The 14779-nt window shown below is 46.6% G+C and overlaps 1 long non-coding RNA gene across 3 annotated transcripts in view; it reads right to left on the bottom strand.

Moving 5' to 3' along the window:
- Positions 1 to 217: 217 nt before the first annotated feature.
- The window catches only part of LOC102386536, a 17694-nt gene continuing 3132 nt past the window's right edge, over positions 218 to 14779 (bottom strand). Inside the window, exons 1-3 of one of the 3 annotated variants that reach the window (XR_001358737.1) lie at positions 6847 to 6924; positions 1787 to 1963; positions 218 to 671 (exon numbers count right to left, since the gene is read on the bottom strand). This is a non-coding gene — a long non-coding RNA (uncharacterized LOC102386536). Of the gene's footprint in view, positions 672 to 1786; positions 1964 to 6846; positions 6925 to 14779 lie in introns of those variants that run through there. The other 2 variants (XR_324877.1, XR_001358736.1) reach the window with 2 other exon arrangements.

The following is a 14779-nucleotide window of genomic DNA, read 5'->3' on the forward strand; positions in this document are numbered from 1 at the left end:
TGGTTACCTCACATGAACTGGAGTGCTTTGGTGAGTTTGCAGGGGACACCTCCAACCTGGTTCATGAATATGGTCACTACTGTTTGAATTCCATGCATTAGTAGGCTCAGCAGAGCTTCTGCCTGCACAACTGGGGTCCTACCACCCAGGATAGCTTTTTAGTGCACCAACCAACAGAAACACACAATGAAAGACTTTTAATTAGGCATATTTGGGCACAAGCAAAGAGGTGAAAGAGGGGGTAAAGCCCCAAGAGAAGGGGGAGTGGTAGAATAGACTGTAGCCCAATGCCACCCTCCATCCCTGCCCCGCAAGGGCACTGTTGGTCTGGCCAGTGAAAGTCCCATATGCTCCTCTGTAGGGTCCAGACATGGAGGTGTCCAGCATCAGGGATCACTGTCATTTTTCAGGTCCATGCCACCTCCACCAACACAAGGATACTGGGTTCAGCTGCTTTGGGTGGCAGTGATAGCTCCCAGCCTTCAGGATTCCAGGTCCTCCTCGGAGCTCAGGGTCACAGCAATGTCAGACTCAGAGCATTCAGGCAGGGCATGGGATGGGGCATCATTCTTCAAGGGGAGGAGGAGCTTGTGAGAAGGTCAAGGCAATGCTAATTCAAGACATGACAAATCATTGTTTTCACTGCTAGGAAGTCTGCCAGAGGTAAGAAGCTGTAACACAGGTATAAGAAGGTTTCCAACGCATCACATATGTTTCATGGACTTACCACCTTTCCCAGGGTGCACTCATAATTGGCTATACCCTTCCATGACTCTAGGGCCAGTGCTGGCATGAGAGCTCACAGAAGCAGCATGACATATCTTATGGGGTCACTACCTACAATCTTAAAGAGCTCCTCTCTGTACTGCCAGGACACTCTGGCCAGAGAGAATGATCAGAGTAAAGGTGTTCTGAGACATGGGCAGACAGACAATTTATCATGGGGTCAGGGGTGCCTGTCTAATGGAAACCTTTGGGGAGGGAAGGGCTGGAGTGGGGAGACTGTATCTAGGGAGAACAGGTAGCTGAGGAGGGTTTACTGTGGTGTGTTGGCGGTGGGATGGAAAGGATTGAAGTGGTTGGCAATGGAATGGAGACTGTTGGTGTTTAACAGCTTCCAAGTCATGCATCTCCTGATGGACATAGGGTGCTAAAGCCCAATATCCTGGCACTGAAACAGATGGACCAGCTTGGTACAAAGGTCCATGAATATGCCACAGGATATCTAAATGTTCTGCCAACACTGCTGATTGTTGCAGGTTCTGAGTACAAGCTGCTTCCACCAGTATGAGCTCAGCACTAGTACCTAGTAATGAGGTGGCATCTGATACTGGGACTGAAGCACCCTGGCTTGCATGATGTCATGTCATGCCTCCTGCATGGACCAGCAAGACACCCGTGGCAGCATCATTATCCTCAAAATAGTGTCTCAGCAGGGCCAGGAGCTTACACTACAGAAGCATGGAGTGTCTGTGGATTGGAGTGACCAGAGCAAGGATGTGCTTGGTTCTACCACTTGTCATGTCCAAGAAACTCCTGGAGGCTTGATGCCAGTTGAAACAGTCAGTAAAGGAGGTATTGGAATTCATATCCTCAGCTTGCACCGGCAAGTCAGTGCTTTTGTCTGCACTTGGCTGTTTTCAGCCACTGTTGTAAATATGGGAGTCCTGTTTGTTGGCCCACTAGCAGTGAAGCATATGCTGTGCATGTAGGGTTTATGGTGTAACCCTGCTTAGCAGGCCTAATTGATCATATGACTCACTAAGATATTCTATATTTTACCTACCTCCATTAGGTATGCAGGGGGGTAGGCTCAGTGATAGTTGGGTGACATTCGAAGGCAGAGGACCACTGAGGGGCCAAGGAAAGCTTCAAGGCTGTGACTGAGGAGCCCAGAGACCCCAGGAAGACTCCAAACCAAAGTAAAAGCAGAGGAAGCTATAGCCCTGGCACAGTCCTGCCTCTGTAATGACAAAGAAGTATTGGCTTATAGTTGCTTAGAGGACTCAAAAAAGAAGGCGGTGGTACAGAGCAAGGCAACAACTCCCTTAGTTGCCAGTCTGAGAATGAGAAAACATTTCTTTCTGACCTCAAATTTGGTGATTGATAGGATCCTGAGAATGATGACGGACGAGAAATATTCTCTAACAAGGAGCCTCTGAATTTTTCAAAAGAACAGACAGGAGTACCAATGTACCTGGGTAAAGCTCCCCAGTTTTATCTGTGGTGACTATCTTAATGCCTCAGAAGGGGAGCTTCTTGTCTGATCTCCCATGGGGCATGTCTACATGTGTATTTATATGCACTTAAACTTCATGTGTCTTTGCTTAAGGCACATTAAAGTGATTTCGGCATGTGTCTACATGTGGTTATGCTAATGAGCATTAAGATGCATTAAATTTAGGTGCAAATAGCTAAATCACTTAGCACACATGCAGACGCATTAATGTGCATTAACGTGGTGTGTGTCCATTGACGCACACTGCGTTAATGTGCATTAGCACATCTACATGTGTGCTACTGCAAACTGGCTATTCGTGCTTAAATTTGATACCAGCTTTATGCAGGTATCAAATTTAGGCTCACATAGCCTTAAATTGCTATCTTTAAGGCACGTTAAGGGTGTGCACATGTAGATACACACCCTTAATGCATCTTAAAAAGGGCAATTTTAGGTAAAGCCTGCTAAAAGAGGCACATGTAGAAACACTCCTGAAATCCAGTAGCAATCATAAAGAGAAAAATGTTCTTATTGGCCCCTACAGATGACCAACAAAAGCCCTGAAAGCAGAGTACTGCAAGGCACCTACCATACAATAAAACTATTGTACCAAAACCATTGCAACTTTAACACTATTTCATTCAGGGTTAAAGTTACAGCCATTTAGTACATTTATATAGGGAAAGGAGCAAACACTTCCATCATAACAGCTGACATCCTTTCCTAAGTGGCAGCTCCCCATCTCCTATTAAGCAGTTGAAAATGGCATCTGCCCAAAACTTGAGACTATGCAAGGTCCATCTCAAACCTCCCCTCCTTCCACTCCAAACATGCTCCAGCATTGCTTTGCCATTGTTCCATCTACCATAAACAGTGACAGATGTAATGAAGACTTTAAACACCCCTCCCCCCGATTAATAAAAGAAGCGAATACCATATTCATTCTTTCAGCCAGTTGACAGGTATGTTACTTAACTCATGTCTGGGAAGATGCACGAACAGGATAGTGCTGAGTACAGTATAAAAAGTATAAAACAATAGAACTCAGCATATTTTTGCCTCAGTTTCCTGAGTTATAAAATGGGAATGAAAATGAAACTTTTCTCATTGGGAGAAGTTGGGAGGTTTCATTAATTTGTGTCTGGAAATCAGGCCAAGATGGAAAGTGCCAGTGCAGACAGTGGAGTCCTGGTGTGAACACTCACACATGGGATGCCTGGAGGTTGGAACTTTCTGGTACATCTCACCTTCTAACCTCAGTGATGTCATGACCTACTTTTAAAAGCTGAGCATGCACAGTGAGTTATTTGTTTGAGGCCAAGTTGTTTGTTTGGTAACCAGGGGAACATGACAGTTAGGACCGTTATGCTAATGAGTTATTATGGGTTATTGTGATAGCTTGATTTTATGGTCCTTATTGTGATCGACTTTGATTGATGGAAATGTAAGAGTAATGATTGGATCTCCACATGATGGACAGGTGGTGTGTTTTAGGCCCTATAAAGCCTGTCCAGTGTAGAGGTCGGGGGGCTTTTCGTAGTCGTCATCATTGGAGCTGGAGCTCGTTGAGTTGAAGGGCTTGCTGAGACTTGCTTTGTCTCATTCTCTTTTGCCTGGTGTGTATCTGACTGAGTGTGCAAGGCTAACTAGTGTACAATTGATCTAGGGTCTGAGTTGTGTTTGATAATCTGGAACCCAGATTTTAGTGGTGATCTGTTGAGCAAGTGAGCACAGGGTGTGTTGCGACAGTGCTTGGGAAGCAACAACGGAGGGTTCATATCACCTAGGCACTTGCTGGACACTCACCTGCTTCTTCCTGTTGCATCGGTCGGGTAAAGTATCACCCCTCCTTTTCTGAGGTGCTCAGTACCCACCTGCATGTGAAGGAACAGCACAGAAATCCTCAGGGGTGTGAGACTGCACAGCAGGCCTTCCCTGCCTGTCAGCTCTCTCTGGTGATATAGTCTGCCTCCCAGGGTGACAGATGGGTATCGGGCTCTTTAACTGTATATTGTCTGTATAGTGTTTATAGTACTGTAAGTTGTTGTATCTATTGCTACAGTACTTTGTTGTAGTTGTTTCTTGTCATAATACATTTTGTTAACTTTATGTTCGTGTGGAATTTTCATTGGTGGTGTTTGCATCTCTGGTTGGGGCTGGGCAGTAGGTCAATTTCCCAATCGAATCTAATAGGGTGGTTGGTCGGGTATAGACGCTTAACAACCCTCTGTGTGTGTTTCAGACATGGGTGGATATGTGAAGTGGTCCACGGGGTTCTCTGTCTTGTTGTGGTGCACCTTCCAGCCCCTCCCAGTCTTCACCAGAAAAAGTGCTATTAATCCGTTTTCAATATTGCCTTTTGTACTGAATGTCTACAGGTAATTTCTCTTTATATTTAAGTTCAATAAGATAAAATAAAGCATTAGAGCTTCCTTTAAACTGACGCAGGTCAGTATAGACTGGTGGAATTCCTTCCATATCAGACACCGCAGGGACAGAGGTATCAAAGGATTTCCTATCTCTGTGAAGGGAAGGGTGATTTTTACAGTGCTCTAGTTAGAGCCATGATTGATACAGCCTTCAAGCCCTAATCTCTTTTCTCGTCTCATTTCCTTGTCACAGAAAGCTATACAGAAGGGCTGTAACATCCTTGGATGTTTTACCAAGTTGCATTTCATCATTTTTCTTTTCATTCCCATTTCAGAACTCTCCATAACGCACATCTGCTGATGCGTTAAATACTTTGAAAGTGAATGACAGATGCTCACTCCTGTGTTTCTCTACCCACATGAAACTGTGTGTGGATTCTCTCTGCTATTAAAGTAATAGCAATGTACAGACTTAAAAAAAAAATCCAGCTGGTATTTAGCTAATAGTCCTGTCTACATTATTACAGGACGCATCTTTACATGACTCACATAGCAGCACAACCCAGGTTTACAAAAAACCCAAGGACACCTATGTTGGTCCTGTGGCTAAGGTGGTGATAGCATTATTTGGGTCATGTAATATTAATAGTAGTCACTAGATGGTGCTACTACAAATAACTTCAGGGATGTAGTTAGTAGCTGTGTTGGTCTGAGACAAAAAGAAACTGCAAAACTCTAGAACTCTTGGTTCAGAGATTATACTGTTTATTAGACCAAAAAAAAAAAAATCGCAAAAAAAAAATCCTTCTCTGCAAGCTTTTGGGTGCACACACCCTTCTTCAGGCTCAGGGAAAATTAAAGATGGTAAAAAGTCCCTACAGGTAGAAAATAAACTTCATTTCTGCACAGAGGAAGCTGAAGGTGGAAGTCTCTTTCTCTGGGTCCATGAGAGAGCTGAACAACAAGAAAGATTTCTATACCTCCCTGCCTTTCTGCCATCTGACACCATCAGGGAAGGAATCCTGCCTTATCTGCACAAAGAGCAACTCACAAAGACACTCTCGTGAACCCAGAGAAATAGACTTCCACTTTCAGCTTCCTCTGTGCAAAAATGAAGGTTATTTTCTACCTATAGGAATTTTTTACCATCTTTAATTTTCCCTGAGCCTGAGAAAGGGTGTGTGTACCCAAAAGCTTGCAGAGAATGATTTTTTTTTTTTTGCAATTTTTTAATTGGTCTAATAAAAGGTATCATCTCTGAAACAAGAGTTCTAGAGTTCTGCACTACAAATAACTGGTGCTTGTTTTATTTAACACTGGGTGTGCCTACATGAGTCATTTACTGCAACTTGCCTAATTAGTAGGCCTGTGCGAAGCGGCTAGTATTTGCTTTGGATTCAGATTCAGCCAATCTGGGGGACAGTGACTCGATTCAGTGATTCGAATCACTGTCCCGAATTAATTTGGCCAAATCTGATTCAGAGATCTGACTGCTGCCGAATCTCCAAATCACCCAAGCCCACCACCCACCTGCTCTTCCAGCCCCAGCAATGGCTGCCCTGCCCTCCCCGGGTCCTGGCACTTGGAAAAAAAAAGCCCTGGATCACCGGGTGCCACTGGGTGGAGGGGTGGGTGATCTCTTCAAGCCCCCCCAAGGGGAGCGTGCCCTATCCTGGGCCTGCTCCCCCAGCAACCCGACCCCCACCTGCTCCCCCAGGCTCCCCATGGCTGCCTCACCCGCCGCCCCTCCGGCCCTTTAAGAAAAATAAAATGAGGAAAACCCCCTGCATTCACCATTCATGCCAGGTGGGGGGCAATCCCCGCTGCCCCCCACTGCCCCATGCTGTGTGGGGGGCTCTTCCACGAGCCCCCCGAAACCCCGAGGCTGCTGTAGGAGTGGTGAGTCCCAGGGGTTTTCTTTTTTTTTTCTTAAAAGGCCCGAGCTGGGGGCGGTAGAGCACAGAGCTGGGGTGGGCAGAGCAGCCATGGGGGGAGGCTGGGGGAGCGAGGGAGGGGGTCGTGGGGCTCATGCAGAGCCCCCCATGCAGCGTGGGGCAGTGGGGGGAGGCAGTGGAGGGCAGCAGAGATTGCCCCCCGCCTGGCAGCAACCGTGAGTGGGGCTTTTTTTTAAAGCAATGGGAGCTGCAGCTGGGCGGGGCAGGCATGGGAGGGCCTGGGGGAGCGGGCAAGGGATGGGGCCTGGCAGGGGTCCCCCCACGGTCCCCTTCCAGTCCTGCCTCCCTCGCCCCTACTTACCAGCTCCTAGTCCAGCTGCAGCTCCATGCTGCCGCCACCAGGGACTGCCCAAATCATCGAAGTTCTCCGAACCTTTTCCGAAGATTCTGAGATCTTTGAATCAATTCGGACCTTTTAACTGGTCCCCTGATTCGACTTGGATTCAGAGATTTGGCCACTGAAACTGGCCAAATCTCCTCCAAATTGAATCACCACCTGAAGCTTCGCACAGATCTACTAATTAGCTCTGCAGTAAAATGTTACCCTCTGCACATGTGGTTCTATTAGGATAGAGTAAACTAAGTAACTTTGCTGTAGAATAGTACTGTCAAACATGAGTACTATCCTACAGCAGTTATTTACTCTGCTGCAATGCACTGTAGACACTGATGGGGATGGCTGGGGCACAAGGGTGCTTCAGTGCAGAGGCTGCCTGCCAGCTAGCCCTACACTAAAGCACCCTCGTGCCCCTGCCAGCTCCTCCACAACATGCTGATCAAGGTTGGAGCAGCCCTGGGCTGGCAGGCTGACCCCTGGAGCCCCTTGCCAGCCAGTGCTGCTCTGCCCTGGCTCAACATGCTGTGGTCCCAGATACATGTGCAAACGACACACTTGGGAGCAATAAATTACAGTGCAAATTGTGCTGTAGTTTATTCAATCATCTTAATAGCATGTGTAGACATGCTCAGTATATTTTTGCAGTTAGATCTATGAGTTGGTACACAGGATGCAGTTCCTTTTGGACACTGGTACATACGTAGTAACTTTTTTCACTGCCTGAATCTCTATGATTAGACTGATTTTTACTTGAATAGCTATAAGTCTTTCCATGGTAGTCAGAAACATTACCACCAGCACTCTCATTCAGGAGAAAGAGTTGCACTTCACTCTGCTGAATATATTTCTTGATGTTTGAGTTTTGGAAGCAGTGGCTGGTTGTCTTTCCTGGTTGTTGAACTCTGTCCTGTAGTGACATCATGAGAGGGAGTGGGGGAGGATGGAAGGAAGGCTCTACAGTATCCTTAAAAATCAATTAAATCTGATCCTACAAATGCTATTTGATATTGGTCATGGTATAGTTACTGCTTTAAGTCACTGAAGGACAGAATTAAAGTTGTTTTGGTACACAAACTATACACTCCCATCCTTTACCATGTCTAAATGTTTTTACTTATCTCTGAATTTCCAAGGTTTATAACTGCATTCTTTCCTTTGAACAACAGCAGCATCTTCATAATGCTCCATTGCTCAGAAAAACCCAACATATCACAGGATTAATGTTCTCCAACTGCTATATGTATTGAGTTTTTTTATATGAAATATAATTTATGTTTGCAGTATCTCTAGCTAGAAAATCATTTAGGAATGGCTGCCTTGAGATCTACACAACTCATTGGAGAGATGGGTTCCATGAGTGACAACCTTTGAATGAGGACACTTACTTGCCCCTTCATGAGAACTGTGCCGTTGAAACTTAGGGAGATGAATCCTACTGAACTAGGACACATCAAGAGAAGCAACTTTTCCAGCTGGTGCCAATCTCATTCACTTCCAGATAATTCCCTGGGCTTCTCCTAGCTCCCCAAGGATCCTTCTGTCATCAGTCACTTCCACAGTTGCTCTCACTGGTGCATCCTTCTATGCTCCTAACATCATCTCCCCCTGTTTTTCCAACTCTGCTTTCTCCTTTGCTTATCCTTCCACTAGTACAATATTGTATTCCACGCCTCTTCTGTTTCGGACTGTGGCTTCAAATCAAGTTCCCCTCAGAGCAGGAAACAACCAGGGTTTGTGTCCTGGGCAGTGGCAGCAGTTGCTATTCTTGCCCTCAAAGGGGGCACCAGTCACCCACCACTCATTATGTTTCCAATTGCTCCCACATACTTGGGAAAGAAGCAAAATCTGCAAATTAGAGAGCTTGGAACTCACTTAAGCTGAAAGCCAAAGCACCAGTTTGCTCACCACAGAATCCTCTCACATCCAGGGGGTTATCAAGCTTGGGTGGGTATCATTAATAGGAGCCATTGAGTGTTCTGACAGCAGAAATGAAAAGCAGGTTGCTTAGTTTGGTGAACAGATACTGATTTTTGACCAAGACCTAAGTTTGGATATCTTTACCTCATAGCTCTAATGAATGCAAAGACCAACATGTAATATGATGAAGAACAATGCTTGAAGGACACACACCAAGGAAAGCCTGAATTTTTTGTCATGTATATGTCTGACTAATTGCTTGTTAGAGTGTAGCACATCTTACAAAAATGACAACCATAGTAATATTTTATAAGAAGGGGGAATCCATTTGCATCCTTGCTGTACAAAAAAAAAAGGATAGCACCCAACACCATTAAAATGGCATTTCTATAAGAAATGGATTCAGTGAAACACTCGCATGTATATCAACATTTCTAAAGCAATCAGACATCCCAACCTAGCAACAAGGGAGCAGAAAGGCTCTCCTCCCAACAGCTAGCTTCAGGAGCTACAGGCCGCCAAATGCAATAAGCACTTCTGTACAAGTAGTAAAAGCATGGTAGGCAAAAAGATAAAGGCAATCAGGGAGACTGTAATCTTTCCTCCTGCATTTTTTAATTATACTGGTGAGCCAATCAGCTGGTGTGATGGGAGATGCCAGCCATGATTGATGTCACATGTATTCTATCAGGCTAATTGAAGCAGTCTGTCACACTGAAAAATGGAGCCTTGAAGACCATGACAAAAACTAAGTGAATTCAGGAAATAAGAATGCCATTCCAAGAAGGAGACAACCAGCCTGCCTAATGCAAAGCAGAGCAGTTCAGTGGCTTGGAGATTCTCTCAAAACTTCAGATGTGAATTATTTGCCTTCAGCTAAGACCTCTAAATAAAAAGCATGCTGGATCACCAACAAATATAGAATATTCTGTTTCATCTTCTTCTCACCATCCAAAAAGTACAAGCTTCCATTGTGGAGGAAGCCCTGATACTGAAAACTGGATCCAGGTGCAGTCCTCCCAAAAGGATAGAATGTGTTCTCTGTTAAGCGGTGCCTGCTTGAGTTGGACCGATAGCAAGGAGCCAGTATGCCATAATACTGTGCTGGAGACATGGATATGTAACTGACCTCAGGATTCCTATGCCCAAAGAAAAAACCCCAGAACCAGAAACATTCCTTATGGGATTAAAATTGCATTTGGAAATGGAGAGAACAAACCCCATACTGTAACTAGAATATTGATTCCCACTCAGTTGGCAGATGATTAGTGAGATATGGGAGGAAGCCTCATGAGGAGCACAAAAAAAATGAGTAGGACAATATATTTAGTTTTTTTCCCTAGGAGCTCAACATTTTTCTATATATTCCAGCATTTGTAATATTTGCCCCCTACCCAGACAGAGTCTCTCAACTTCTGTCCTTCTCATCCAACTTTAGCATCAGTTTGTACTCAAATAGCACACATACGAAACCCTGACATTTTTTCCAGCTCTCTGCTTCAGATGAAGGATGTTGGATATATGAAATGCTGAAGGTGTATCTGATCCTTTTCCTTTTATTGGTTACATTTTGGCAATTGAAGTGCTGTAAGCCGGGGGTTCCCAACCCCTGGGCCATGGCCCAGTACTGGGCCACAAAGGGTTGGCTGCCTGCCAACAGTATGCTGGTCACTGCTGGTCTGCGGTTTGCCAGTCCACAGTCACTTCTGGTCCGTGGCTTGCTGGTCTGCAGCATAAAAAGGTTGGAAACCCCTGCTGTAAACACATAAGGCTGCCTGGCTCAAGCTTTATTAGCATCCTCGTTATGCATTTCCTCTCTGGAGTACTGCTTAGAGCTCCAGATGCCTCAGGTCTCTCTGAAACACACACACAAATACTCCTACCAGGAGAGTCCTTTCAGGTTCTGGATTCAGGGAAAAAAGCATGTTGACTTCATTCTGTCACAATCTGCCAATTCTCTTCTCACCACCTCTACCCAGAGCTGTCTAAAAGTGCAAAACTGCCATGATGCTGGCATGTATCAACCAAAGAGCTTGCTATGCTTCCTCACAATATTCTGTGAGGGAAATTGTAGAGGAGGAACTGAGGCACAGTTCCACACTCTACCAAAGGCCCAAAAAGGCAGGATTGGGAAGACAGTGGAGAACACTCAGTTTTCAGCCACCCTTACCACTCAGCTACATTTTCACCCAAAATTAGGCAGGGGCTGAACTGCACACCTTTACTCTGGATTCAGACATCTCTCAAGTGCAGCAGACTTTGGACTCAAGGTTTTGTACAAACACTAAGAGCAAAATCCTGTTGGGTGGGTTGTTCCATGGCTAGCCTTACTGGAGTGTCTGGAGTACCAATCCTGGGCTGGCTGTAGCCATTTGCCCTTTATGCCGTATTAGAGATTGACACACCAGTCACATCAGTGTCAGAGTCTGTTGGGCTGTTCAAGATTTCAGCACTCTGACCCCACCTCTTTAAAGAAGAAAACATCCCTACTCTGCAGGAGCTGACCAAAAAGAAGGAATGCTTGGAAGTGGAGGTGATATGGATCATTGAGAAAGCCAGGAACTGAGAAGAGCCAGGGTCTCAGAGCCAGAGACTTGTCCCTTGTGGAGCCATGCCAGGGCTGATTTCAAAGGGTCTTCTCAAGGGAGGAGACCAAATAAGGCTGCTTTTTAGGGAATCCAGAGGCAGAGCTTTACCCTGAAGTGGTATTGAACCTATGAAAGTATCCCAGTGTAACAAGTGGGCTGTGCTGGGACCAGTCCAGAGTTGGCCCACCTATTTGTCTAGGGCAGTCCACCCACCTGCCTTTCCTGCCACACCTTTGAAGTAATTTAAGTTGTTCCCAGGAGGGAGGCTGCCCATTTAATTGCCTTGATGCCAAAGGCAAATACATGGCTCTGAACCTCCCCTTATAATGTGTCCCATGCCTCACAGGTGGTATCTATATCCACAAACATCCCCGTCCCCTTAGCTGGGCTGCACTCAGCCTGACCCAGCCTAGACTTGGCCTACTACTCTCTTGTAGTGAGGGCTGCAATCCCTCTGCTTATGGCACCTGATCTGGACCCTGGCCAAAGGGTTTCCCTGAAAAACAGTCTGCTCGCAGTACATGGAACCAAATTTGAGTTCCCTCTGCCCCCACAGGATATCTGGATTATGGCAGGACAGCCAGGGCGTCCCCAAAATGATTGGAAAGTGGGGGTAACAAATTAAATAAAAATAAAGGAGCTCCTGGTAAACTCTTATTGGTACCTCAAGGGGGACTGTTCCCTGGGTGAGGGGGTTCAAAGAGAAGGTGGGATCCATCCACCAACTCTACTACTTGGGGAGTCTGTTTCAGCCAAATGCAAATCCAATATTGTACAGCAAAGGCTGAGTCTGAGTCCATAAAATTCCCTGAGGCCCCCATGCTGCAGGCAGATGGGAACTATGTAAAGGGAATCTTGGTCTCTTCCAGTGACAGAGATTCTAAAACAGGTCAGAGGGGCTGGCTGAGAAATACACAGCTGGCCTAACCCGTGCCTTTCTTATTGAGGCTGGGCTCACTGGTTTCCCACCGATGAGCTGGAAATACCCTTTTGGGTACAGGTCTGAACAAAGTGCCCACCCTCCCCAGAGTAGTAGTAGAGACCTCCTGGATGCCAAAGTGCCTTTTCCTCTGGGGAGAGTATCTTTCGTATTGTCTCCACCTGAATGGGCTAGATCCCTCTGGGTTCCTGGCGGGTCCTAGATGCTGGGGCATGGAACACTTCTCCTGCACACATTCCAACAGGTAAATATCAATTTGAGTACAAAGGTCAATAAGCCCATCCAGAGGAGCTGGAAGATCAACCCAGGTCAGCTTATCTTTGATATCTCCCTGAAGACCCTGGAAAAACAGAAAGTGCTGAGTAGCCTCATTCCATTCTGTATCTGCAGCTATGCGCTGAAATTCTGCGGTATAACTAGATACAGTGGTGGCCCTGCTTCATATTCTGAAGGGCTCATTCTGCCATGTGCCCAGTGTGGGTCCCCAAAGAAGCCAACCATTGCCCCAGTAAAGGCTTCAAGCCAGTCAAGGATGGGATGATCCATGCCAAGGAGTCTCTGGCCAGAAGACTGATTATCAGCCCCACTTTGGCAGTGTCCAAGCTGTACATTTGGAGTCATAGTCAGAAAGCTAGGCAGTATTGATTAATGACTCTCTAGAGGCTACAGGGATCCCCCGCTGAATTTATCTAGTAGGGGAATCTTAGGTTCAGGGTTTGTTGGGGGGGCCAGTTAAACAGCTGAGCCTGGGAGGGAGGTTTTCTAGATCTCCAGAGCCATGATTTGGGGCTACAAATCTTGCAGTGCAACCCAGCCCCCTGAGATCTGCCCCAGCAGCTGGCTCATCAAGTCAAACCAGTGTTCACATACCAAGCCAGAGAGGTTACCAGAAGTGGATGTCAGAAAGTGAGCCAAAGTCAAACTGGGGTTCATGTGCTAAACAAAGGGATTACCAGAAATGGATGCCAGGAAGCAAGTCAGACTGGGGCTTTGAATTTCAGGGACTAGGTACATGGCCAGGAATGCAGGATCAGGCACCAGGGAAGTCACACAGACAAGAGCTACTCACAGACTGAAGTCAGTTCATTGTACAACAGGGACCAGGTGCTGCAAGAACTCCTTAAAAGTAGCCCTATAACCTATCATGAGGCTGAGGCTCAGCTGGCCCTGCTTAGAGGGTTAAGTGTTGCTGACCTAGTGTTATCTAGATTACAAGTAACCTTGGGTGTAGGCTATTGATAAAAGAGGCAGAAACAGGTCTACATCCCAACCTTTTATTTGCTTGCACGTTAAAACATGAGAACAAACATTTATCCCAAAGTTTATCTAACTACCCACAACAGCACAACATAGATTCTCACCTATACTGGCTGGGGAGACTTGAGAGGTGGGAGGAGGGTGGCACACAGATTAACAGTAAGTCTTCTTGAATTTGCAGAGTTATCCAAACTTCCCTCTAACCTATGCCCACTATTTATAGATGGCTGGTTTTAATAGCCTAATAAATGACCTCTGGTTTTTGTGGCAGTGCACCTTTGAGTGCTTGCCACTTTAGGGCTTGAGCAGGCTGTGAGGCAGTCTTCAGGTATCAGCAGAGCCAATCAGGTGGTCACATGGCAGCCAGAAGGCCGCCTGACTGGAGCAGGACTGAGCGGACTCAGTATCAGAGCAGGCAGCTGCTGGAGGGATGCTGCCAATGTAACATGGCCGAGTCAGAGCGTGCCTGCTCCCAGGAACATTCTGGAGGTCAGGGTAGGAGCTATAGGGAAGGAGGTTCCTAGGGACCCAGTGGGGTCCCAAGTCCTGAGGAAGTGGCTGTAGGCCTGGGGCTGAGGAGAGGCCATGTTTACCTAGGTCTAGAAAAGGCACAGGCCAGCCTATGAAGGGGCTAAGAGCTTGTGGACCTACTGAGGGCTAGGCAAGCCCCTGATTACAACTGGTAGTGAGACCAGGGACTCAGATGAGCCCAGTAGAGTGCAGAACTGCTGGGTATAAGATTTCTGGGGCTCTAGGCAAGTCTGGTATGAGTTGTTGGCTTTCTGGTGGGGCCCAAAGGGGACCCCTGCTGAATAGGAAGGTCAACTGCTGCTAGACTGGGGCCATGGAATCTCAACTGGTCAAAGCAAGGGGGCCAGGGCCAACAGGCTGAAGGGCAAGTAAGCCCACGATGAGTGGCAGGCCATGGCTGTAGAGAGCTACTGGCACTCTGACTGGCCTAGAGGCAGGGCCAGGGCCAAGAAGAGGCTGAAGGTCCCCTTGATGGGAGGAACATCACTGCCAAGAGAGGAAAGGCAATCAGCTAGCCAGCATGCTGGAATGATTCATAGATTCATAGATGTTAGGGTCGGAAGGGACCACAATAGATCATCGAGTCCGACCCCCTGCATAAGCAGGAAAGAGGGCTGGGTCTAGATGACCCCAGCTAGATGGTTACCCAACCTCCCCTTTAAGA

This window comes from Alligator sinensis, unplaced genomic scaffold (assembly GCF_000455745.1).
Source record: "Alligator sinensis unplaced genomic scaffold, ASM45574v1 scaffold675_1, whole genome shotgun sequence".
In the NCBI taxonomy this organism is placed as follows: Eukaryota; Metazoa; Chordata; order Crocodylia; family Alligatoridae; genus Alligator; species Alligator sinensis.